The 26009-nt window shown below is 37.3% G+C and overlaps 1 pseudogene across 1 annotated transcript in view; it reads left to right on the forward strand.

The window, feature by feature from the left end:
- The window catches only part of LOC149190766 (potassium transporter 11-like), a 282888-nt pseudogene that overhangs the window by 83900 nt on the left and 172979 nt on the right, over window positions 1-26009 (forward strand). Inside the window, exon 4 of the transcript XR_016256020.1 lies at window positions 19903-20128. The product of XR_016256020.1 is annotated as a potassium transporter 11-like (transcript). The remainder of the gene's footprint in view (window positions 1-19902; window positions 20129-26009) is intronic.

Here is a 26009-nt window from a genome sequence, read left to right on the forward strand (position 1 = left end):
TTACTCTAGTGCTGAGTTAACCTTTAAAAATTAGATTTATTCACTCATTTATGTGCTGGAACTTTTCCTTTTCATGGACTGCCGTAATAATCAAATACTAGTTATACAATTAATCTTGAGAGACTGCTGGACAGTCCCATCCTGCTTGGTATCTTAGATAATCATGCTGTTTTATGTAACTAGTGATTGGAAGCAACATTTTGCATATGGCTTAATTTCCTTCACCATTTTGCAATGTTTGGCACACTTAAATTTTTAAAAATATCTCTCTGAGCAAATCAATGCTAAAGTATTCAAAACGATTCAATTTTTTGAGGCTAAACGATTCATTTTTTCTAAGCTCTCCTACTGTTGATGAGGTCACTTTGACACTTGTTAAAGTCATAAGTTGAACATGTATGGTTGTCAAGTTTATATTGGAACAGCGAACTCTCCTAAACACATGTAATAAGTCAGATACCTAAGCAATTCAGGGGATTATTTCTCTCCACTGATGGTACTCTGTTTACATAGTACACAATTCCTCAGAATAATGCTGTCATACTTAGAATATTTCACTGATTGTCTTTCATAGTTTGGAATGCTCTAAACACATTTTCGTCCTCTTGTTATTCATGGTTGCAATCTGTCCAAGTGGTAAAAGTGTTCTAAACAGTGATTTTTTGGATGTCTCTCTAAATTTTGTTGTCATACATAGTAGCAGCTTCATCTATTGGTTAGACATTGTTTAATTCTTCTTGCTGTCCAGAATATTTCTGCCAGCTGTGGACACTCATGGGATCTTAATTTTCCCTGATTTCTGGGTTTACATGACAGCATTCTCATTCCTTCCCATGGTTAAAATGTTCACAGACAAGTGGTATGTGTGATCTGCAGTATAATCCATAACTTCATTATTTGCTGTCATAAAAAATTCTCACAAATATATGCTTATGGTGTCATGGTAATTGGTTAACACATTCAGATTTTGAATCTTCATTTACAACACTGTTTTTACACTTGGCATCATTATCCAAGGTTGACACTAGTATTTTGATAAATTTCTTGCAAACCTAGCACCTGGCACTCAATTCCTAGCAGATTACAAATCTATTGATTAATTGAACTGATAGGCTCATTAACACAATAAATTCAACATAAGCAAAATATACAAATCTCATTCACAATGACACAACAAATTCTGCCCAATCAAATTGATTCATCATTAAATTGATTTGAAACCTACTTGGGCTTTTTCCTTGGGATAATGGTCAAACTAAGGAAATACATGTACAACATTGAATTTGATCTGGCTAATGAAGCCCTCCTTGGCTGATGTGGATCTCTTTGCTGCCCCCTTACTCAGACCCAACACACTTAGAGTATCACACTCCTTATTGAGATGCATCTCTCAGTCTTGTGTTGTTGTATGGTGTGTCTTCTCCTTCTCCTTAGTTTTTCTTATATAAATTTTCATTGGGATAAATCCTTAACCCTAATCTCTAAAGTGATTGATGGCCAAGCTCAAATCTCGCCTCACTTGAGATTAAAACATAATCGCTAAAGTAATTATTCACTTTTCCTAAGTTTACTTTAGCTCAATTAGCCAACATAATAATATGTGTTTTCCTAAGTCTAACTTAGGCTAAGTTACATTAGCAACTTGCTTGTACTTAAGCAAGTGTTCTAAGGAGATCTTGGGTGACTTTTGCATGCCTATACACTTAGGCCTATGTAGAAGTACCTGCCCGAGCTACAAAAATCAACACTCCCTCTCAGTGAGGAAGGTATTTCTAACCCATGGAACTGACTTCAATCCTGGAACTGCATCCACTGCCATGGATGCTCTCTCCCTATGAACTAGAAACCTTCCATGCCATTTGGCCTGGAAACATCCTTGAAATCCTACTCTCCTTGGCCTAGTTCCTTGAAGCCTCCTGCTCTTGAACATCCTGTAAGGTCATCTCATACCAAGAGACATTCTTGATAGATTTGGAGGAATTTATCAATCGTTCCCCCCCTCTTGAACCTGAAGGTTGACTCCTCTAAGTTGCTCAACCTTTGGAGCTTCCCTCTCCTTGTACTCCATCACTACTCTGCTTCATTCCATCACTCGAATAGGTTGGCCCTTTAGCCTATACAGGTTGTTCTTTCTAACTCCAATGACATGTCCCTCATTAGAGCTCGATCCCTTGGGTCTGATCAGTACATTCCAATTCTAGAATGCTACATAGAACACCTTCTTCTCCATCATAGAGACTGAGCACAAACTCCACCTGAGTTCTGGCACCCACATCATGTCCTTCACTTCCATCCTCCCTTCTAACTCAAGTTGAAATATCACTATTCCAACCCCTTTTACTGCATGTTTGGCATCATCACCAAACTCCACATGCAATTCTGAGTCCCACTGGGTCACGCTGTTGAATTTTTCTCATGCTTCTGTCATATGTCTTGTGGCTCCACTATCTAGCAGCCATACATCCACTAGGAAGGTGCTGAGGAAAGGTAGGAAATAAGTGTGAAGTTGGTTTCAAACTTCTTGGCAAATTCCTCGTGAGTTGTTGCCGATGTAGCTACAGTTGACTACGTCCTCCTGAGTTGCTGACGACCTTAGTCAATTCCTTCTTCTTCTTGGGTTATGAGGTTGAGTCTTCACCCCTACTACTCAAACTTTTGTTCCTCGTTTCTTGACTAGCAAGAGCAAGATTCTCATCACCCCCACTCTCCTACTATTCTCAAGACAATGATTTCTCCTAGATCTCCTTTTGGGTGAAGTCATCCCACAGTTTGCTTCATTTTGGTTGCTTCTCTCATGCTAGAACACTTGTCACGAAGGTAGCCCAAGGTTTTGTTAACCCACTAAGGGCTATCCTTTCCCGCTCCTCATCTACCACAACTACCCCAACAGCTCCAAGTTCATCTTGAACTTGTTGAATCCTTGGGAGGTATGATGTTACTGTATCTGATTCATTCATCTTGGTGTTCCTAAGCTTCTCCGTTAACACTATCTTCTAACTTTGATTATCACTTTAACATAGACTCATTAGAGTGCTCAACATCTCATCAGAACTATTCTTCCCTGATATGTTAGGGATCACAGGATCCTTCAACCCATCGATGATGATACATCTAACCTTCACATCCTTTAAATTGTGAGTTGCTAGAGCTATAGCATCTGAAGGAGCTATAACCCGAGTGTTTACAAAATCCCATAGGCTATTCTCTCTGAGAACCAATGCTATCCTCTCTTTCCATGGACTGGAATTTGATGCCCCTTCTAACCTATCCTTCAACCTTAGACCGATTGTTGCCATATTGGAATCAAAATATTAATTGAAAACTTCTCGTTGTCACACCCGGATTGGTATGGTCTCCCTCTCTCCCTCTAAGGGTTGACCTCTACCAATCACGTTAGCAAAGCTGATTAAATCTATTGGAACAACTGTGGTTGTGACCTTTGCAAAAGAAAATTTCCTATTTCCTTGTCACTCTATGGTCACGTACTTCGGCTTCATTACTAGTCAATGTTATTAACCCTTAACTCAATTGTATGGTTGTACATCTCGTATGACCCTTGTACGGATCTTGTACCTGTGCCTTTGGCTTCCTCTGCGTGCTACCACTACGCCCAACTCTTATCATGACACTGTGGTTGCTCAACTATTCACCCAACGCCCTCTATCTAAACAAATGTCGGTCGTCTCTGCTTGGATGTTCTCCTGTCTCGGCAACTAGTGGAGTCGATTGCGGCTATGTTTGTTGTTTTTCCATGATACTAGAGTCTAGGATAGAATCTTCAATCACTGATGCTACTAAACCTAGCATCACAACAAGTCTACTTTGCACAATAGAATATAAACAATGGTAAATCTACTAGTGCACAAAATATACAAAACCTTTTACAAAATATGTACAATAACCCAACTTCGTTATATTAATCCAACTGAATAATACAACACTCTAGGGCTCTTGTACCAGGGATAATGGCCCTCATTCATCCACTGATACAAGAGATAAAACAACTAGAGCTTGGTGTCTGTCGTGATGACCACCAATCTACCTTGAACAAGATACTTTAACCATCTAGCTGACGTAGAGATCCTCACAACTGCGTTGGTCGTACCCTATACACATCTGCCTGGTCCTTCAACTCCCGATCTGCAACACCTACCTCTATCAGTACACCAAGTCCATATGGCCACTAAATCTCGGCTCCACCTGCTCTCTTGGTAATCGTTAGTCCTTCAACGCATCAACACATTGAGACTCCTGTCAAGTTGTTAAACTCTGTTTGTGAACAACTCTCAACTTCCCACTGTTGCTTCTCAACTACTTATGGACATTAGCCCACTATAGTCTTCCTGTGCTGCTCCAATGAAGACTAACATAGGGCACGAAGGGCTGTCACCTACCACTGCTAGAAATCCTTCTTCAATGATGAATAGAGGTTAGGAGGACTGCCCTTCTTCTGTTGTAGATGTCCCCCACAAGGCAAGTCTAGGGCTACTCAAATTGCTCCTGGTTGATCATACCCTTGAGCTTCTTCTTCTGCCACATCTAACAATCCCTTAGTCCTTCAAGAGACTTGTTTCTTCGAGCTTGAAGCAAGCCTCTACAATCCTCCCAAGTTTTTCTTTAGGCTACTCCAACTCTGCCTTATCTAGCCCCACACTTGGTCCACTCTCATGCTTCCCTCCAACAGACCACCAGTGTCCACCACATTGTCCTTCAGATCTGCTCACACATCATCCAAACTAGGCTTTATTTAAGCTTTGAGAATGCTTCCCTTTGTGCTGTAATAGAGGAGCTATTACACAAATCTAGGCTCAACCAAATGTTGTAGTATCTGCACACTGGTTAGGGCATCCAACACCTTTGGTTACCCTTCCTTTTGGCTGCCAACAAACTTCACAAATTTTTCCTCTCATAGGACACCATCCACTTGCATCAAAACAACATTAATTCATCATCTCAACATACCTTCTAGGCTGATGTAGATTGTTGTTCTTTGCTGTCTGGTTAGGGCTTCTAACAACCACTATCAAGCCTTTTCTTACTGCCCAAACAATGCACCAACAACTACGGCTTCCTTTCTATCACAAGTCTGACCCTTCTACACTCCAAAATAGATGTCACGACTCTCTTATGGTTGTCTAAACCAAGCTCGGCCTTCCTGTAATACTACAAAAAGTTTGTGGCCCACCAAACAAAGGATTTTCCACACAAAACACTACACAATACTGCCCAAAATTACTCCATCAAGCTTGGACCTTGCCTCTAATCATCTCAGTTGCCAAATAGTCACCAAGAAGTGCTCCAACAACCCTCTTCTTCCTTCCTTGGGGTCTTCCCAGATCTGCAGCCCAAAAAAACTGAAATAATCATAGAATTATGCTCATCAACCTTCTTTCTTGGTCTCCTAGCACTGCGACCAACTTCAGATGAAGAATTTCTATGTAATGATGCTCATGGGATGCATGAAAATATTTCCAAATCACCTTATATTTATACACAAATACAAGGGCTTCATCAAATTGTTCTTGTGGCTTGCCAACCTGTCATGAGGCTTATAACAACTCAAGCTGACCTCAAACTCGAGCCACAAGCCCACACAAACTTCAAAAATTAATATCTCCATTTCTACAACTCAGATTTCGATGATTTTCATTGCCTTCGGTTGCTCTCGAAGTCCTCTATCATCTCCATCACTCACATGTCAAATTCTCATCATGGTTTCACACGCACATGCTTGGGTGAAAATCCCACAGACTTGGGTTCTAAGCCCACAACATTATTTTGTGTGCCCATTCCTCCAAAACCCACTAACCTAGTGTTTGGAGTACCTCCCAAGTTACAAATCTCAACACTCCCTCTTAGCGAGGGAGTTATTTCCAACACTAGGAAGTCTCCATCAACATCATCACCGACGACACAAGCCCATCTGGCATCCATCACTGCAGCATACTTTGTAGAATGAACCCTGCAATCTCAGTAGTGCCTCTGCCTCATCCATTTGAACCTGAAGACCTCATCCATTTGAACCTGAAGACCTCAAACTTTCATAGGGTTGCTCCCTCTGAGCCTACATAATCTCCATTGGCTCAACCGGTCACTGATCTCGTGTCCTACAAGTTCAATCTGAGTTGTTGTCGAACACGGAACATCATCCCTGCAACCCTGTCCTGCATGAACTCATCCTCCTGGATCAAACACAATTTGTGCAAATCCTTCCAATCTTGGATATGTAGCATCACAATCCAATGAAGAAACTAGCCTGCCAAATTGCACTCCATCACATGAAGAAATCTCGATCATCCTGGCCTCATCCATGCCAAAGAAATCCTGGAGTTGTCCCAACAATCCATGGAAAATCAACGGAAGTCCATGATCAATAGTCTTCCCTACAACAAACTGCCACTCCAGCAATCCACCAAAATTCCCAGCCATACTCGCTACCAAGCCAGTCAAGACCACATCTCCATGTCTTTAGCTGAACCCTTTGCCCCATGATCTAGACAATCTCAGCTCCCTCTGAGCTGCTTCGCTGTGCACACTCCAAAGTAGCTTTGATACCATGTTGTTTTTCCATGATACTGGAGTCTAGGATAAAATATTAAATCACTGACGCTACCAAACCAAGTATCACAACAAGTCTACTTTGAACAACATCATATAAACAACAGTAAATCTACTAGTGCACAAAAGATACACAACTTTTTACAATATATGTACAATAACCCAACTTTATTATAGTAAGCCAACTAAATAATACAACAGTCTAGGGCTCCCGTACCAGGGATACTGGCCCTCATACATACACTGGTACAAGATATACAACAACTAGGGCTTGGTGTCTATCTTGATGACCACCAATCTACCTTGAACAAGATACTCTGACCGTCTAGTTGATGTGGAGCTCCTCACAGCTGCCTTGGTCACACCCTGTACACATTTGCCCAGTCCTTCATCTCCCGATTTGTAGCACTTGCCTTTATCAATACACCAAGTCCATCTGGCCACTGAATCTTGGCTCCTTTTGCTCTCTTGTTGATCGTTAGTCCTTCAATGCATCAACACATTGAGACTCCTATCAAGTTGTTCACAACTCCATTTGTTCACAACTCTCCACTGCCCATTGTTGCTCCTTAGCTACTTAGGGACTTTAGCCCACTATAGTCTTCCTGAACTGCTCCAATGAATACTAACATAGGGCACGAAGGGATGCCACCTATCACTACTAGAAGTCCTTCTCCAACAATGAACAGGGGCTAGGAGGACTCCCCTTCTTTTGTTGTAGGGATCCTTCTCCATAAGGCAAGTCTAGGGCCACTCAAACTGCTCCTCGCTGATCATACCCTTGAGCTTCTTCTTCTTACAAATCTAACAATCCCTTAGACCTTCAAGAGACTTGTTTCTTTGAGCTTGAAGCAAGCCTCCATAATCCTCCCAAGTTATTCTCTAGGCTGCTCCAACTCTGCCTTATCTATGCCCACACTTGGTCCACTCTCATGCTGCCCTCCAACAAATCACGAGCATCCAATACATTGTCCTTCAAATCTGCTCACACATCATCCAAACTAGGCTTGATCTAGAGCTCTGAGAATGTTTCCCTTTGTGTTGCAATAGAGGAGCTATTTCACAAATATAGGCTCAACCAACTGTTGTAGCATCTGCACACTAGTTAGGGCATCCAACACCTTTGGTTACCCTTCCTCTTGGCTGCCAACATAATTCACAAATTTGTCCTCTCCTAGGACACCATCCACCTGCATCAAAACAACATTAATTCATGATCTCAACATACCTTCTAGGCTGATGTAGACTGTTGTTCCTTGCTTTCTGTTTAGGGCTTCTAATAACCACTATTATGCCCTTCCTTACTGCCCAAACAATGCACCAACGACTGTGACTTCCTTTCTAGCACAAGTCTAACCCTTCTACACTACAAAATAGAGTTCACGACCATCTTGTGGCTGTCTAAACTGAGCTCGGCCTCCCTATAATACTATAGCAAGTCTGTGGCCCACCAAACAAAGGATTTGGCACACAAAATGCTACACAATACTGCCCAAAATTACTCCATCAAGCTCGACCCCTGCATTTGATCATCTCAGCCCCCAAACAGTAACCAAGAAGTGCTCCAACAACCCTATTCATCCTTCGTCAGGGTTTGCCAATATTTGCGGCCCAAACAACCCCAAACAATCACAAAATTATGTTCATCCACCTTCTTGCTTGGTCTCCTAGGGTTGCGACCAACTTCAAATGAAGAATTGCTATGTAATGATGCTCATGGGATGTGTGAAAAAAATTCCAAATCACCTTATATTTATACACAAATACAAGGGCTTCATCAAACTTGTTCTTGTGGCTTGCCAACCTATCATGAGGCTTATAACACCTCAAGCCGACCTCAAACATGAGCCACAAGCCCACACACAAACTTCAAAAATTAATATCTCCATTTCTACAACTTAGATTTCGATGATTTTCATTGGCTCCGATTGCTCTTGAAGTCCTCTATCATCTCCATCACTCACATGTCAAATTATCATCATGTTTTCAGACCCACATGCTTGGGTGCAAAGCCCACAGAGTTGGGCTCTAAGCCCACCACATCATTTTGTGTGCCTATTCCTCCAAAACCACTAGCCTAGGGTTTGGAGTACCTCCCAAACTACAAATCTCAACACTGTTGCACCTGCTCTTGCACCCCTGCGATCAATCGTTGTCGTCCCTTATGTCATACATGCGCTACATGGCAAAACTTGCCATTTGTCACCCTGTTGACTGCCTCACACATATCATCGTTTGGCAACTGCCCTTATTTTCCTGCATGACCTGCCACTCTCAGCTACGTTCACTGCTTGCCACCAAGGCCTTTGCCAAATCTTTGTCTGACTCAAGCTTTGTAGCGCCTCTACACCTTGTTCCTTGGGTCGACGACTACTAGCTAATTCCTTGCTCAGCCTCAACGACCCATGGTTTCTCCACATGATGGCAGTTGGTCAGCTACTCTATCACTTGACTGGCCCTGACGGTGGTTGGTCAGATGTCGGCCACCAGTTGTCACATTGTCGTTTTTTTGTTATTATTTTTTTCTTAAAAAAATACTTAACCCAAACAAAATTTTATATTTGGCCCCTTCAAAAAAGTTCACCTTGTACGATAGTGGTTGATCCTAGCCCTGGTGATCCTATACTAACTTGGATTCTTCATGTGTGATTCAATGGTAGGTACCTCAAAGTTTATGCTACCATGTTAAATTTCTTGCAAATCTAGCACCAAGCACTTAATTCCTAGCAGATTACATATCTATTGATTAATTGCACAACTATATTCATTAACACAATAAATTCAATGGAAAAAAAATGTGCCAATCTCAATCACAATGGCACAACACATTCTGCTTAATCAAATTAGTTCATCATTAAAATTATTTTAAAACCTACTTGGGCTCTCGGCTTGGGGTAATGGCCCAAGTTCCTAACTGAGGAAATACATGTACAACACTGGATCTGATCTAGTTTATCAAGCCTTCCTTGGTTGATTTGGATCTCCTCATTGCCTCCTTCCTCCAACCCAACACACTTAGAGTATCACACACTCCTCACAGAGATGTCTCTCTTAATCTTGTGTTGTTGTATGGTGTGTGGTGCATCTTCTCCTTCTCCTTAGCCTTGCCTATATAACTTCTCTTGAGCTAAATCCCTAACCGTGATCTTCAAATTGATTGATGCCCAAGATTATATCTTGTCTCACTTGAGATCAAGGGCTAAGATTAAAACATAATCACTAAAGTAATTATTTGTTTTTCTTGAGTTTACTTTAGCTCAATTAGCCAACATAATAATTACGTGCTTTTAGGCTAAGTTACATTAGCAACTTGCTCACACTTGAGCAAGTGTTCTAAGGAGATCTTGGGAAACTCCTCCACTCTTAAGACACTTAGGCCTGTGCAGAAGTACCTGCCTAAGCTACAAACATTAACATATTTCTTGTTCAATTAACCACCAAATTTGATGCAAACAAATTTCACATGGTCAATAAAACTCTTGGGCTATAGTTGGGCTTAATTCACCTCTCATAGTAACTCATATCTCTACTTCAACATGTGCCAATGTTTGTTGGATGCCTTGGACTAGCGATCTTGAACATTCTTTGAGCTTGGGCTATGAGGGAAGTTTCCTCATTCCTTAGGAATCTTCGGTTTGCATCTTCAAAGTCAGTTTGATATTATTAAAGTTGTCAATTTAAGCTAAGACCTTCCACCCTATACCAAATGTTTTAGCTTAGATTGATCATAGGGATTTCCCCATTGGCTAGGATTACTTAGTCTAAAGAGTGGAGCAAGGCCATGAAAGTGAAAATAAGTGGCTTTCTTGATAGTGCTCTTAGGCTCTTCTAGCAAAGGTTAGGACTTTTTATTGTAGAAAGAGTTTGAGAGGTAAGATTGTATTCATCATGATGGGTGGCACACTTATGGAGAAAACCTAACCCTTGTGCACACTTGTCTTTTGCCCATGATTTGATGGATGGATTCACATGATATCACATGATTTGAGGGGATTTCATGCTCATGTGGAGCCATTGGTTGGCACACATATTGAGGTTGCTCTATTTATTTATTATACTCTTGTCCATATTTTCCATCTTTGTGGAGTTTGTTGATTTATCGGGAGGAGTGCCCTAATGTTTTGGGTTATTTTTGGCATGATTGTATTTCTTCTAGAGGGTTGACCCCTTGATCTAAGGGAGCACCCCCATAATTGGCACCTTGGCACTAATATTAATGACATAACCACTTTCATGCACATATTCCTACGACACATGGTTTATGGACTTCACTAGAGGAGTTATGATGCTTTACTCATAGATCTAACCACCTTGCACATCCTTCTAGGTTGCCTCATCCTTTTGTCCATGGTTTTAGAATGCATTTGATGGTATTTGCGTATGGTTTTGAGTTATGGTGTGTGGTTTTAAAATATTGGAGAACATACTACCTTCATGCACATCTTATTAGGAAGCATCGTTTATGGAGAATTTTGCTTGGGACATTGGGGGAGAGAGCACTCTACTAGCTTTCCTATTTTTATCATGTGGTTGGGACACATTGATGATCTAGCACTTATCTTGATGGTGTGCTCACCTACACCTTAGAGCATTTATTGATAAACTATTGGATTGAAGGGTTTGGTGGTTCTTGCATGTGGATTTTTGCTTTGGTACATTCTTTGAGGTCATTTCACTTATGAGAGGTGGTTATGACAATTGTGTGGATCTACTTAGACATATTTCTATGGTAATTCTTCGGGGACGAGTTGGTCATCTTCTTGGAGAGTGCACCCAACCACTTCTTCTATGTTGGGCATGTGCTTGGCATCTTTAGATAGATTAAGCACTTGATTTGAGGAGTGCCCTATATAGTGGGGCCATTTTTAGCATGTGGATTGGTTTCTTAATGTTGTTGGCTGCTCATCTAGGGGAGTGTTAAATCCTGAACCTAGCACCTGACAATTAATTCTTAGCAAATTATTACTAATCTATTGAATAAAACCACAACTAGGTTTTTAACACAATTATGTGCTTTCCCTAAGCTAGACATCGACTAAGTTACAATAGCAACTTAATACTTGAGCTAGTGTCCTAAGGAGACTTTGGGAAATTTTGCATGCCTAAACACGTAGGCCTGTGTAGACGTACTTGCTCGAACTACAAACATTAACACTCTCTCTTAGCGAGGGAGGTACTTTTGCCACCTAGAGCTAGCTCCAATCATGGAACTACATTCACTACCATGGTTGCTCCTATTGAACAAGAAGCCTTCCTTACCACTTTGTTTGGAATCATCCTCAAGACCTGCTCCCTTTGGACTTGTTCCTCGAAGCCTCCTACTCATGAACATCTTATAAGGTCATCTCATACCACGAGACCTTCTTAATAGAATTGGAAGGATCAATTGATTTCTCCCCCACCTAAACCTGAAGACTTGGAAAGATCAGCTAATTGCTCCCCTCCACCTAAACTTGAAGATCAACTCCCTCTGAGTTGCTCAACTTTCAGAGGTTCCTACTTTTTGTTCTCTATCATTGTTTTGCTTCCTTCCATTGCTCGAATAGGTTGGCCCTCTCTAGCTCCAAGGACATGGCCACTGTTTGAGCTAGATCCCATGGGTCTAATCAGTGCTTGTCCATCTTGGAATGCTACACCAAATCCCCTCTTCTCTATAATACAGCCTGAGAGAAAACTTCTCTTGAGTTCTAGCACCCATTACACGTTCTTCACTTCAAATATGCCTCCTCACTCAAGATGGAATACCATTGTTCGACCCCCCTTTACTGCATGTTTGGTATCAACACCAAACTCCACATGCAACTCTGATTCCCACTCTGTCAAGTTGTCAAGCAACTCTCATGCCCTTGTCATATGTCATGTGGCTCCACTATCTAGTAGCAACGCACCACTTGGTATGGTGCTAGAGCAAAGGTAGGACACAAGTGAGAATTTTATCTCAAACTTCTTGGCAAACTCTTCCACTTGAGCTCTTTTCAATGCAGTTATAGTTGACTATGTACTCTTTCCACCTTTCTCTCTCTAGACACTATGAAGCATAGTCTCTTGTCTTATGACATGCAAAACACTTGACCTTAGTTAAGTTGTCCTTCTTCTTCTACTGTGAGGCTAAGTCCTCACTCCTACTTGAACCTTTTTCTTTGTTCTTCATTATCTTAATGATAAGAACTAGGTCCTCATCACCTTCCTACTTGTTGGCTTTGGCCTTTGATTGCTCCCTCATCTCCTCCCATCCCATAGCCTATCAAATGAGGGCTAGTTCTCTCAAGAACACGTTCCTTTGATGAATGGATCCCATGTCTCTGGTAAACCATTTAGTGCCACGTTTACTAACTCTACATCGTCCAACTTTACCCCTATTGTTGCGAGTTGATCACAGATATAAGTGATCTTCATTAGGTAACTTGTCACTGTGTCAGAACTAGTCAACTGTGTAGATCAAAGCTCGTCCCTCAATGCCATTTTCCTATCAACGGTCTTACTGTGGTATAAACCCACCAAAGCATTGAACATCTCCTTAGTTCACTTCTTGGAAAGTGAGGAATTAAATGGTCCTTTATTGCATCCAAGAGCACCCTTCATGCCTCTATCTTCCTCTTTGCTAGGGCGGCCTTCTCCTTGTCATTTGTTGGCTCCCAGATCACCTTCTCAACACTCTTCCCAAAGATTATTTTCCTTAGAAACTTGGGTGACCCTAGCGGCAGGAAATTTGAGGCTCCATCCACATTGTCTTCAAATCGAAGACCCAATGCAATCTTCTTCACTAAATCTCAACTAAAAAAATTTCTTGGTCCTTTACGCATGCAAATCTATTGCCAATCCCTTGACTAGTACAATCACCCTCTCTCCCTCTAAGGGTTGACCTATGTCAATCACCCCAGTTGCACTATGCAGTTATGTACTACTATTTTTGTTCAACTTTTGCTTGGTTGTTGTTCTGCATGTTTTCTTAAGCTCTAGTGGTTGTTGGAATTTCCTTGCGTATTTGATATCGTGGTGACTTTGGTTGCTCTCTGCCCCAATGGCCCACACTACTCCTCCATGTGACGGTCTAGACTCTGGTGACTATGTTAGCTGCTATAGTGCATGTCCTATTTGTGTCGTGACTAGCTACTACAACACACGTCTGGTTGGTCCTGTGGTTGGCTGACTCAACGTCGTACCTTGCTGTCTCATTGACTCGCCCAAACTCCACCTGTGTCGTATTTACTTGGTCGGTTACAGTTCAATGGTTGTGGCTAGATTGTCAGTGCATAGTCTAATGAGGCGGAGGAGTTGCCCGGAAAGTTATGGAAATTCTAGTCATATTTAGAGAAAATCCGGCAAGGATTTTTGTAAATCCAAGTTATAGTTGTTAAACTTCAAAAATTTTGGTGTCCTAGACGTTTTTTATGGTGCTGAATCCATTTCCACCATCAAAAACACGATTCAAACACTGCCTCTACAAGATTTTTTGAATTTTTTTTGCCTAGATTCCGACCACTTTTGATTGTCCAGGCAATTCCTCCGCCTCGTTAGACGACTCTGATTGTCAGGGCTTGCTTCTTGCCTCGAGCTTTGGCCCACTGCGCTGCAGTTGCTTTTGTCAATTATCCGTCGACACCTCGACTTGTGTCTTGTCCCTTGCTTCTCGGCCTGCGCTCTGACCCACTACACTGCGACTTCCTTTATCCGTGTGCACAACCCTGCAAACCCTGGTTGTCCATTTCCCTACTAACTTGACCACTTCTTCCGCTAGTTGTGGCTATGTTTTGGCCTTTGTCTAGAGACACTTCTGCACCAAACACTGTCTGTAGCGACCCTCCACCTGCGATCCCTCAACAAATTGTTGACTTATTGGCCTTGGCGACAAGGACCCTGGACTATCAACCACCCTTCACTGGACCCTTTTTTTAATTTTGTCTTTTAAATTAATTCAACCTTTAGATTGAGCCGATGTGCGATTTTTCCTTCGCCAAATTAATTGCCTTATAGCGTATGACCTTCTAGTTCTTGGCCTAAATTGTTTAAAATCAGTGCTTTATATGGTACAGTGATGTGTGGTTTGACGATAAGTCTACTTGGGCAAAGCTTGGGAGACCGTAGTTCAAATCTCATTGAGTACACTGGCCTGTTGTGGTGGATGCTCGAGAAGCAGATTCCCCACCCCCGCCTTGGCGGCACGAGAGTCTCGCTTTGCTAAAACCATAGGATCTTAGTATATCGACTTGTAGGTAGTTGGATGTACTCTTGGTGTTATAGTGGCAGCTACGAGGATTGATCCTGGGTCTCCCATAGATTAGGACTGGCAGTTACCGATTCACCATGTGGTTAAAAAAAATAAAAAATAAAAAATTAGTGCCTTATATGATTGCCATTGAACTTGGCCCTAACAATGCCTATACTACCTGGCACCTTTAGATCAATTTCTACGATTTTTCCTTCGCCAGCTTAGTTGCCTTATAGCGTATGACCTTCTAGTTCTTGGCCTAAATTGTTTAAAATCAATGCCTTATATGATTGCCACTGAACTTGGCCCTAACAATGCCTATACTACCCGACACCTTTAGATCAATTTCTCAGAGTTTTTCTTCTGATACCATGTTAAATTTTGAACCTAGCATCTGACAATTAGTTCCTCAAATATTATTGTTGATCTATTGAATAAAAGCACAACTAGGTTCTTAACACAACTATTCAGCAAAAGCAAGAAAATTAATCAATCTTAATCACATGTGACACATAAAAATTATGTCCAATCAATTGTTCTTCATTAACTTAATAATTTGGTCTTATTTGGGCTCCCATCCAGGGATAATGGCCCAACTAGGGAAAATACATTTACAACATACCCTTGATCTAATCCAATTGATTAGGCCCTAGATCTATCCTTGATCTTCTTGGCTAATCTAGATCTTCATTGTTGTACCCCTACACCTTCCTTGGACCTGACACACTTGAGCATCTAACTCCTCACTTGAGAAAATCTATCTCTCAGTGGCTTGTGCCACTGTATGGTGTGTCTTTCTCGTCTCCTTAGCCTTGATTTTATAACTTCACATTGAGTTAAATCCCTAACCCTAATCTCCAAAGTGATTGACGATCGAGATAGATCTTGCCTCACTTGAGATTAATGGTTAAGATTAAAACATAGACACTAAAGTAAATACTTTAACTTTTCCTAAGTTTCTTTAGCTTAATTGTAAACATTATTAATCATCTGTTTTTCCTAACTTAGACTTGGCTAAGCTACAATAATGACCTACTAAATACTGGAGCAAGTGTCCTAATGAGACTTTGGGCAACTTTTGCACATCTAGACACTCATACTTGTCCAAAAGTACCTGCCTGAGCTACTACTAACATCAACAGGGAGCAGTCCATTCTTCATTGCATTTTGGCAAATGTATTCATGATGTACCAACTACCTTTGGCACACTTCTCAAGGGCACACTTTCTCTTGGAGTATTTTATATTCTTGGCTTGATCAATGTCATCCAAAACACTCCTTATTGCACCCATCCCAAGGGCACACCTCTTCTAGGGGATATTTTCCATTATTTTGATAGTTGAAGTGCCTTCTTGGAGAGAGCACACTTTCTTTTGACTTAGCATATATTAATATTTTATTGAAAGGGGTTGTTGAAGGTTAGTTTTAAAGAGAAAGGAGAAGAGGACAAATGGCACCTTGCAACACTTTGCATGAGCATGTTGCTTGAGGATGAAGACAAATGAAATCCCCACTATCTTATCCATTTTATTTTGTTATTTTATTTCTGCAAGGTTTTGACTTGTCTAGAATTAGTTGGAGGAAATTGTTGTATTCCTTCCTAGGAGAGATGTAAGATCTAACTCATGTTTATTATTGTTTGATTTCTGGAGGATTTGGGCTCTAAATATATTTAAGACGAGCCCCTCCTCTTTTATTTGTTGTTGATGGTTGAAAAAACAATAGTTTTGTTGGCTTAGTTGATATTAATGATCTTTTGAGCCAATGTGAACCGGGGAAATTTCTATCTATATGTGGCTTCCCATATTTTTCATCTTGTTGATTTGTATAAAGCTGAAATTATCTATTAAAATATGCTGCAAATATGGATCTCAAGTAGGGTGGCTAGCTGTTGAGGAAGGAGGTTAAGCAAGATTATATATGTTTTATCTCTCTGTTGTTTTTATCTTTAAGTCGGAAACATAGATGTTATGCCATTTCATTGAAGGATTGCATGTTGTTTTTCCAACACTTAATAAATCACTCCTTGTAGGCATGTGCATTAGTAGAGTGCCTAGTTAGTGCCTACAAAACCAATTAATTCCTGGCCAACTTGTCAATTATTCATTAGGTAGATTTCTGCATGTTTGGACATAATCTTTACCCTCATGCATTCATATTTTCCATCCCTCTTAGAAACCCTTGACTCCATTTGAGCTCTTTGATATTTCGAACCAATCATTTGCATCAACCACCAATTTAAATAAACCAAATACATCTTTCAATTAACTATTTTACTAAGACAACTCTTCACATCAACTTGAACATTATTGTTTATGTCTTAGCAATCCTATCTTGAAGGACACCCCCATTGTACAAGAGAAGAGACAGTGTTAAGTGAGAAGAGGCCTTATTGAGGTGATAGTGATAATCCTCAAGTTACCTTTAGCCTTCCATCCGATTTTTGGACTTTGGATATGAAGTGTAAGAATTATCAATAATTGGCAGGAAATGCTTCAACAATTCTTATAAAATGATAGGGAAATACCTTATAGCAATCCTTTTATAGAAGGATTGATTCCTATTCACTTGCCTCTTCGAGGTGTCAACTTCCCAATGTGTGAAGGTCCAATACAACAATTTTCTCGTACATGCTCAATAATGGGGAATCCATCCTTGTTTATAGCTATTGAATGCTAAATACCTAGTAGACTTTCTTTAATGAAGCCACATGACATTTACTAAATGCTAACTACTTAATGGGGCCTTATTCAATCATAATAACTATAGTTGATGAGGGGTATCTATTTTGCCAAAATTACCTAAAGCTTGCACATTGTCATTACTGCTTTGCAACATATGTCTTTGGAGGATTTGAGCTTTTGTAGGGAGTACCACCACCACTACTTACTATTGAACCAAGACCCCATTGGTAGTATTACAAATCGTAACATTTAACATATATCAACACACTAAGCCACAAGACACAATGACATGGGACACAAAAGACGCAAAAAAAAAAGTGTCTAGCACAAGACATGTAGACCCCGAAAACTAGACACGGAGGACATAATTTGTGTGTATGTTACACATGAAAAAATAAAACATAGACATAATGATTCTAATTTTGTTAGAAATTAGAACCTTTACATGGTACAAATTCAAAACATACAACTAGTTACTTCTTACTAATACTACATCAATGATGACCAAATGACAAACATACAAGAAATTAGAAACATAAACAACAATTTTCTATATATTAATCTTTATTACTATATATGATCCATTTAATATCATCTCTTAATTTATCTTTTTAATATCTTTAATAATTCATAGTTTCCTTAAAGATATGTTGATTTACTATTGATACATAAACATATATTCACTAATATATTTATAAAAAAATTATTATTTTTTTCAATATTAATTAATAAATATATATTTAGTAATATTTTTATTTTTAGTTATTTTTCTTATTATTTTTAATTTTTATTGGATATTCAAATTTTTATTTTTATTTTTTATTACTATATAGTATATATGATCCCTTTAATGTTAATTATAGATGATTCTTTTGAATATTCAATAAATAAATTTGATTTAAATTGAGATATTATTAAATTATTTATTTTATATTTAACAGTTGCATTTCTATATTATTTATTTGCACTCTGAGTTTCCAATCTGATGATGAACCACAATGTGTGGTTCAAAACAGGTCGACCAGAAAACTATATATGTGATTTATCTGAAAAAAAATTTATAAACAATTTTCTAGTTAAGTTATCAAAATCAAAAGGTATTACATAGATAATGGCTCTTGCTACTGTAGGTGGGAATGCTAATGGCAAATACACAATAGGGTTGATACTAAAACCATAGATGGAAGAATCTCACAGCTTGTGGCTATCAATAGTCATCTTCCATGTCAAAAGCATCAAAATCAACACCATTTCCACTACTTTGTCCTCCATCCTCCTCTTTTATATCCAAAAATCATCAAAATCAACATCATTTCCACTACTTTGTCCTCTATCCTCCTCTTTTATATCCAATCCAATTTTTGACTCCGTTGGTGTAGCTAAAGACCATCATCAAATTTGACTATCTCTAGCATTAGATCATTAAAACTCAAGTTGACTAATACAAACTCAACATTGTTTTCCAAACTCATATCATTAAAAAAACACATCTCACATCTTTATCTACCTTTAATCACTCCTCCCTATCAAATGAGGTACACATAGAAACCCTTAATGGTATGTCCTATTTGTTAGTTGACAGGGAAAAAATGGACAAATGACTGGGGAAATAAGCGAGAGGGAAAATTGGATGAAAAACTAATATAATACCAAAAACATCAGCGAAATTCAAATGTTGGCTCACGTCGGCCCAGTCCATGCTGTAATTCAGTATACTTAAACACTGATTTTATTTGGGACTGACAAAAATTATGCATATTTTTCACATGATACATAGTTCGTAAACACTGATTTGGGACTGATAAAAATTATGCATATTTTTCACATAATACATAGTTTGTAAACACTGATTTTATTTGGGACTGATAAAAATTATGTATATTTTTCACATAATACATAGTTTGTATGTCCCTTTGGTATGGACAATTTCCACAAAGGGATTTAGTGATTAGATCACTGCAACTGTATCTTTCATGAAGAACCATATCCTAGTGATCACACTATGCAACTGTATCGTTCATGAAGAACTATATCCCAGTGATTACACTACTACATGGTGGGTATAAAGCTTGAAAATGACAATTGAAGTACCCTTTGTTTGTATGAAGCTTCGATCTTTTCGATCTTTAGTTTACGTTGGTAGAAGTTCGAATTTGCTGTGGAAAGTGGACTCCTTTAAAAAGATCCAACCCCCCTCCTCCTATACTTTGCAAGCAATTACTCAGCTTTTTTGCGGTTAAAGACATCAGACAAATTTTTCAAGGTTTAAATGATGATCGAAATATTTTGGAGGGTGCCACAAGGCATAATGTTTATTCATTGAATTTGTAAAAGCTTAAAATATTATTGTGATGTAATTGCAGAGTCATTGAGATCACTTATAAGCTTGTTGGCTTGTTTTTAAATTGGTGGGAGGAAATTGGTTCAATTTTCTTTGTTTTTTTTATTCAGGAGCTAACAGCTGTGACTGTACTGCGGCTAGCATTTCAAAGCCTTGGAGTTGTATATGGAGATCTGGGGACCTCTCCTTTATATGTGTTTAAGAGTACATTTCCCCAAGGTATCGATGACACGGAAGATATATTAGGCTCCTTGTCCTTAATCATATACACTTTGACGATGATACCTCTTATCAAATACGTCTTCTTCGTAATGAGAGCCAATGACAACGGGGAAGGTAAATTTATGATTTTTGATATATTATAAGACATTTTCAGTATAATTTAATTTTTTTTTTTAGGATTACTTGCCAATAGATTCTCAACACCAAAATTATAGTGTAATTAACACAATTTTGAATTTTCTACGTTAAAATTTAATTAAACTTTTGAGTGTATATAAGCGTAAATTTAAATAAAATTTTAAGTGTCGTATTTAGTAATTCACGGATATACAATTAGAGTTTGTGTAATTTTGATTTTCACCTATAATAACAAGTGTTACGTAGTAACTCGCACTTCCACTTAGTTTAAATATAGCTAATTGGAGTATGAACTCTTGAGAAGGTATGAGATGATCAATTAAAGCCTTCATAAAAAAAATAGAAATGAAAGAGAAATGTTGTGCTAAAATGTTGCTTTTTGGTGAACGCCCTACTTCATGAAGTTTTATAACTTTACTTTTTTCCCAATGTTTGGATGAAGTTGATATGGAGAAACTTAGTTTCAACTCAATGAGCTGTCAATTCCAAGAAACTTGTTTTGCATAACCAATTGTCTTCTACAAAGTTCATGAGAATTGAACATGATTGATATAGAGTTGAATGCAATTGTGTTTGTGGCAGTGAAGGCATAAGAATATGAAACAAAACTTTTATTGTTATCTCTCAAATGGAGTCTCTTTCTTTTGCAAAGAAAAATTGAGTTGGGATGATCTATAATTTGTGATTTAGTATTGAATTAATTTTTAAATTAAATTGCAAAGACAAGTTAATTAATATTTATGAATAATTTGTAATAACAACTAAATTATAACTAGCACAATTATATAAATTAAATCACTAGTAACTATAGATCGATATCAATACACTTAGTTTCTAATAAAAAAGCAGTAGTAACTATATTATCAACACACTTAGTTTCTAATCAAAATACTTAGTTTCTAAAACATTTTGTATCGTAAAAAAAACATTAAACAAGTTTAAATATTAAAATAAATAAAATATTTCATTAGCCCTTTTCAAAAAATTTCTAAATATTATAAGTTTGTCTATGATTTGTGATTTAGTATTAAATTAGCTGAATTTAAAACCGGGAATAAAATCACACTAGATTAAATCGCTAAAACAATTTTAACAAACCAATTGAAACATATGAGAAATTGAACACTAACTGCCCAATAAATGTTGAACAATTTCCAGCTACTTGAAATAGAATATAACCGCCCAATAAATGTTGAACAATTTCCAGCTACTTGAAATAGAATATGGAAATAAGATAAAACAAATTTAACAAAACAATTGAAACACATAAGAAATTGAAGACTAACCTCCCAATAAATGTCAAACAATCTCGAGCTACTTGAAATAGAATATGGAACTTCAAAGTGGGATCTTGATAATATCCTACCTGGAATTTCAAATCCTTTGCCCTGCGAGAATTCTTTGCCTTGCGAGAACAACATACATTAATCACAGACACACAGAGGAAACAAAAAAGAAACGAGAAAGATTAAATTTTTGAATTCAATTTCTTGTTATAAAATCAAGTTCTTTAATTTTTTATATACTTGAAGGTAGAAATTATAAAAATTATGTTTAAATAAAACAAATTCAACAAAGTTAGGAAAAAAATACTCACAAGATCCTAAAAATTAGTAACTCTACATCAATAAAACTTTCTTAATAAAATTAGGAAAGAAATGCTATAAAAACTAATAACTAATTATCATAATATTTATTAATTATAAAAGCTATATGGAAACAACAAAGATAAATTTATGATTAATGTATTTGAAATTGAAAACAGAGAAAAAAATAGAAAAAGACAAAAAAAAAGTCAAATTAAAAAGTAATAAAACTAAAAAAATTATTGAGAATTTTTATTTTTATTTTTTTTTAAAATTTGTCATCTTAAAACAAAATCATAGAAAAAGACAAAAAAAATATAAGTCAAATTAGAAAGTAATAAAACTAAAAAAAATGATTGGATATTTTTTTTTTTAAATATTTTTTCCTCTTTAAAATTTGTCATCTTAAATTGAAAATATGGAGAAAAAACTATAATTCATGCAAATGTAAATAATAATAAAAAAGAAATAAAACTAAAAACAAAAAATTATTAACTAATAAAATGGAAGTTACTAAATAGCCCGTAATAAAACATCAACCAATCACCTTACAAATAAATAAATTAAAAAAATAAATAAAAAAATTCCCAATATTAAACTATGGATAAACTACATAAAGTTTTGGTCAAAAACAAACTAATGCAAAATTGAATGTCTAAAGTGTAAAAAAGAGTTTGATTACTTTGATTTTTAGATATATATAATTACGAAAAGTAATTACTTTGTTTTTAATTTTTTTTGGTAGGTAAGCACCCACAAGGGATTTGAACCAATGACCTATCGCAATGAGTGCCTTAATAGTGCACCCATTCACCATCAATCCAAAGTCCTGCAAACACTTTGTTTTTAAAATTTATATAATTAAAATTTAAACCATTTTTATTAAATTCAAATACTTAACTAAATTAAATTTAAAATAAAATAATTAAATAGTTTACAACTTTATCTTAATTTTAATCCAATTATAATATGATTATAAAATGTTCTTAATAATTTTAAATGATAATTAAAATGGTTTCCAGCTCATATGATTGACACTCTTTAATGAAAATATCAAAAATTGGCATTCAAAGTGGATGAAGCACTCTAAATTTAATATAACTAGATTCATATTATTAAATTTTATTTTTCTCTTTATTATATATATATATATATATATATATCTATATATATATATATTTTGGTTCCCGAACAGTGAGTGGCCACTACATTAGATTCATATGATTAAATTTTATTTTTCTCATATATATATATATATATATATATTTCATGAACACTGGGTGACTGCTACATGGGCAGATCAACCCATTTTAATCCAATTATAATATGATTATAAAATGATCTTAAAATTTTTAAATGATAATTAAAATGTTTTTTTAGCTTATATGATTGACACTCTTTAATGAAAATATAAAAAAATTAACATTTGCATGGGAAAATCAACCCCGAAGGGAATCAAATCCTGTTGGCCAAACTAGTTGGGCGTAACGCTTAGGGCGTTAAGGAGAATTGACCCTATGACCTTTTGCAAGGTACTTAGCGAGAATTGACCCTGTGACCTTTTGCGAGGTACTTAGCAACTAGAACTTGACCACTTAAGCTAATCCAAATTTTTTCCCCTTCACTATATTAACACTACTATTACATTAACACAACTATTACATTAACACAATTATGTAAAGTTTTTAAACTTTGAATTTATACTATTAATTTAGTTCAAGTTTTTAATGTAAATTAAAAAAGAATTGACCCTATGACCTTTTGCAAGGTACTTAGCGAGAATTGACCCTGTGACCTTTTGCGAGGTACTTAGCAACTAGAACTTGACCACTTAAGCTAATCCAAATTTTTTCCCCTTCACTATATTAACACTACTATTACATTAACACAACTATTACATTAACACAATTATGTAAAGTTTTTAAACTTTGAATTTATACTATTAATTTAGTTCAAGTTTTTAATGTAAATTAAAAAAAAAATCAGAAAAAAACATGCTTTCTATTATATAATAAAAGAGAGTACATATGCTTGGTTCTTGTTCATCCAAAACATCTAGAACATATTACAAAAAAACAGGTACTTGTTCCAAAAAACAACATGGGAACATAATCTGTTTCAACAGATTTACATAAACAGTTCTTCAAAAAACATGCTATCATTTAACAGTTCTTAAAAAATAAATATGCTTTCAGTAAACAATTCTTCAAAAAACATGATTTCTCCATGGATCAAATAATAAGATGTGGCATTTAAGAGATGGGAATGCTGCCAGAATCAATTTTGGCATCTTGATTGTAAGAAGCATAGTGGATGACCCTAGGTATACCAAAAGCACCTCTTTTGGAGAGCATATCTGCAATGGTGTTTTGTTCCCGATATTTAAGATCATATGTGATTTTTTGAAAGGTAAGTTCTATAGATTTTATGCACTTCATCTAGTGGGACATCATTGATGGTTGTAAGTAGGAGTGACCTTTGATCCAATCAATCCACATTTTAGAGTCCCCAAATACATGTATATCCTTGATGTCGAGCAAGTGTGCCAAGAAAACGAGGCCCCAAAGTGCAATAATTTCAAATCGGTTGTTCGTGCCTTTACCTCCCTCGCACCAAAAATGTAGATATTGTCCCAATTCTCTGACTATGAGGACTCCGCATCCACAAACACTGTTGTTACACCACGCCATCGAAAAACCCGATAGGAAACTAATTCCATAAGTCCTTTTTGATAGATTGTCTCTGTATGTTTTGATGTTTTGTGGGTCTGATCTCAGTAAAATATGCAACAATCCCCATTACAATGTATTTGACATTCACCTTTTTATGCTAAAAAATCTTTCTATTTCTGCATTTTCAGATACCCCATATGATGTAAAAGGGTAAGGAATAATACTTCTGCTGAGTAGTGAACCATAATTTGAAACATTCCTCCAGCGAACCTGTGTCCGATTCCCTTCAATATGAAAATAATGTAGAACGGATTTCCAAATTTCTGTGGCAAAAGGACAGTTGATAAGTAGATGAGATGTTGATTTCTGGTAGCATCGAATGTGCTTTAAGTCTCAAAATTTCTAGGGAGGCTTAGACATATGCATTCTCCAATACCAAGAAATCGTTTTAGGAAATTCTACTCGGAGACAATTTTATTAAAATAATTAATTATTTTTAATGGGACCCTAAGTCTAAACTTAGGAAATTAAAATAATTAATGCGTATTAATCTAAATTGTGGGTGTAACTCCTAAAAGAAGACGAGGATCAAGCCAAAATGATCTAAGCCATTGATTAGAAGTTAATCTGGGTCGTTGGTTGCCCAACATAAAGATATAAGAAGAGGCTTGAGGGGCACTTGGAGAACACACATCAAGTGAAGATCATAAGATCGATTTCTGAAGCAGAGCAGCTGCCAAAAATAATTCCGAAGTGATCTTTTGCAGAGAGGGGTAGGGATAGTATCTGGTGAGGAGTCTTTTCCTAGGCCAAAGAGTACAAGGTGGAGAGAGCAAAACGCCGCCCAGAGAAACGCTAACACTGGCCCACACAGTGGCAGCGTAGAACCTAGAGGGAGATTCAATTTCCTGCTAAGGAAATCGAGTTTCAGAATCTAGGAGCTGGGGTGTGAGACTGAGAGGCTGGAAATCGAAGTTTCTGGGCATTAGAGGATTCAAAGCAGGAGCACACAATCCCCAGCAGAGGTGACGCAGAGACTACGTAGGGTTGACACAGTGATGCGCAGAAGTTGACGCAGAAGGGACACAAAGCCTCTTTCCAGCGAGATCAGGGTCAAATTCTTTTAGTGACAAGGTCAGAGCATCTCACTACTTGTTTTTCCCAGTTTCTCTTTGTATCAAATAGCCAGTTGGGCATCCAACAAATTTTACTCAGTATTACTACTGCTTAATAATAAAACCCTCAGTTGCTGCACCAATTTTCCCACATTGGGTTTTTCCGGAGACATTTATCCAAAAATAACTGTGTAGATGTGTTGTGTATCTCTTTCCTCTTCAGTTTCTTGTTTCCGCTTACAATTTAAATGGTATAGGCTGCAGTGTATTCATTTCAGTGTTTACTGTAGGAAACAATAAATAATTTGCTTCAGTAATTAACAAAGGTGTTGTCTTTTTTGGACTTTCTGGTGCCTGAATCCGACGGAAAAATTTGAGGTGAAATCTTGATTTGTGTTATTTAAACTGGGTTTTTGACTGCATATATGGATTCAACACCTTGAAAAACCCCTAGGGCACTTTGAATGTGTAGGGGTTACCCATC

Source organism: Pinus tabuliformis, chromosome 3_1, assembly GCF_031772625.1.
Source record: "Pinus tabuliformis cultivar Carrire ecotype Pingquan chromosome 3_1, CPIR1, whole genome shotgun sequence".
Taxonomy (NCBI): domain Eukaryota; kingdom Viridiplantae; phylum Streptophyta; class Pinopsida; order Pinales; family Pinaceae; genus Pinus; species Pinus tabuliformis.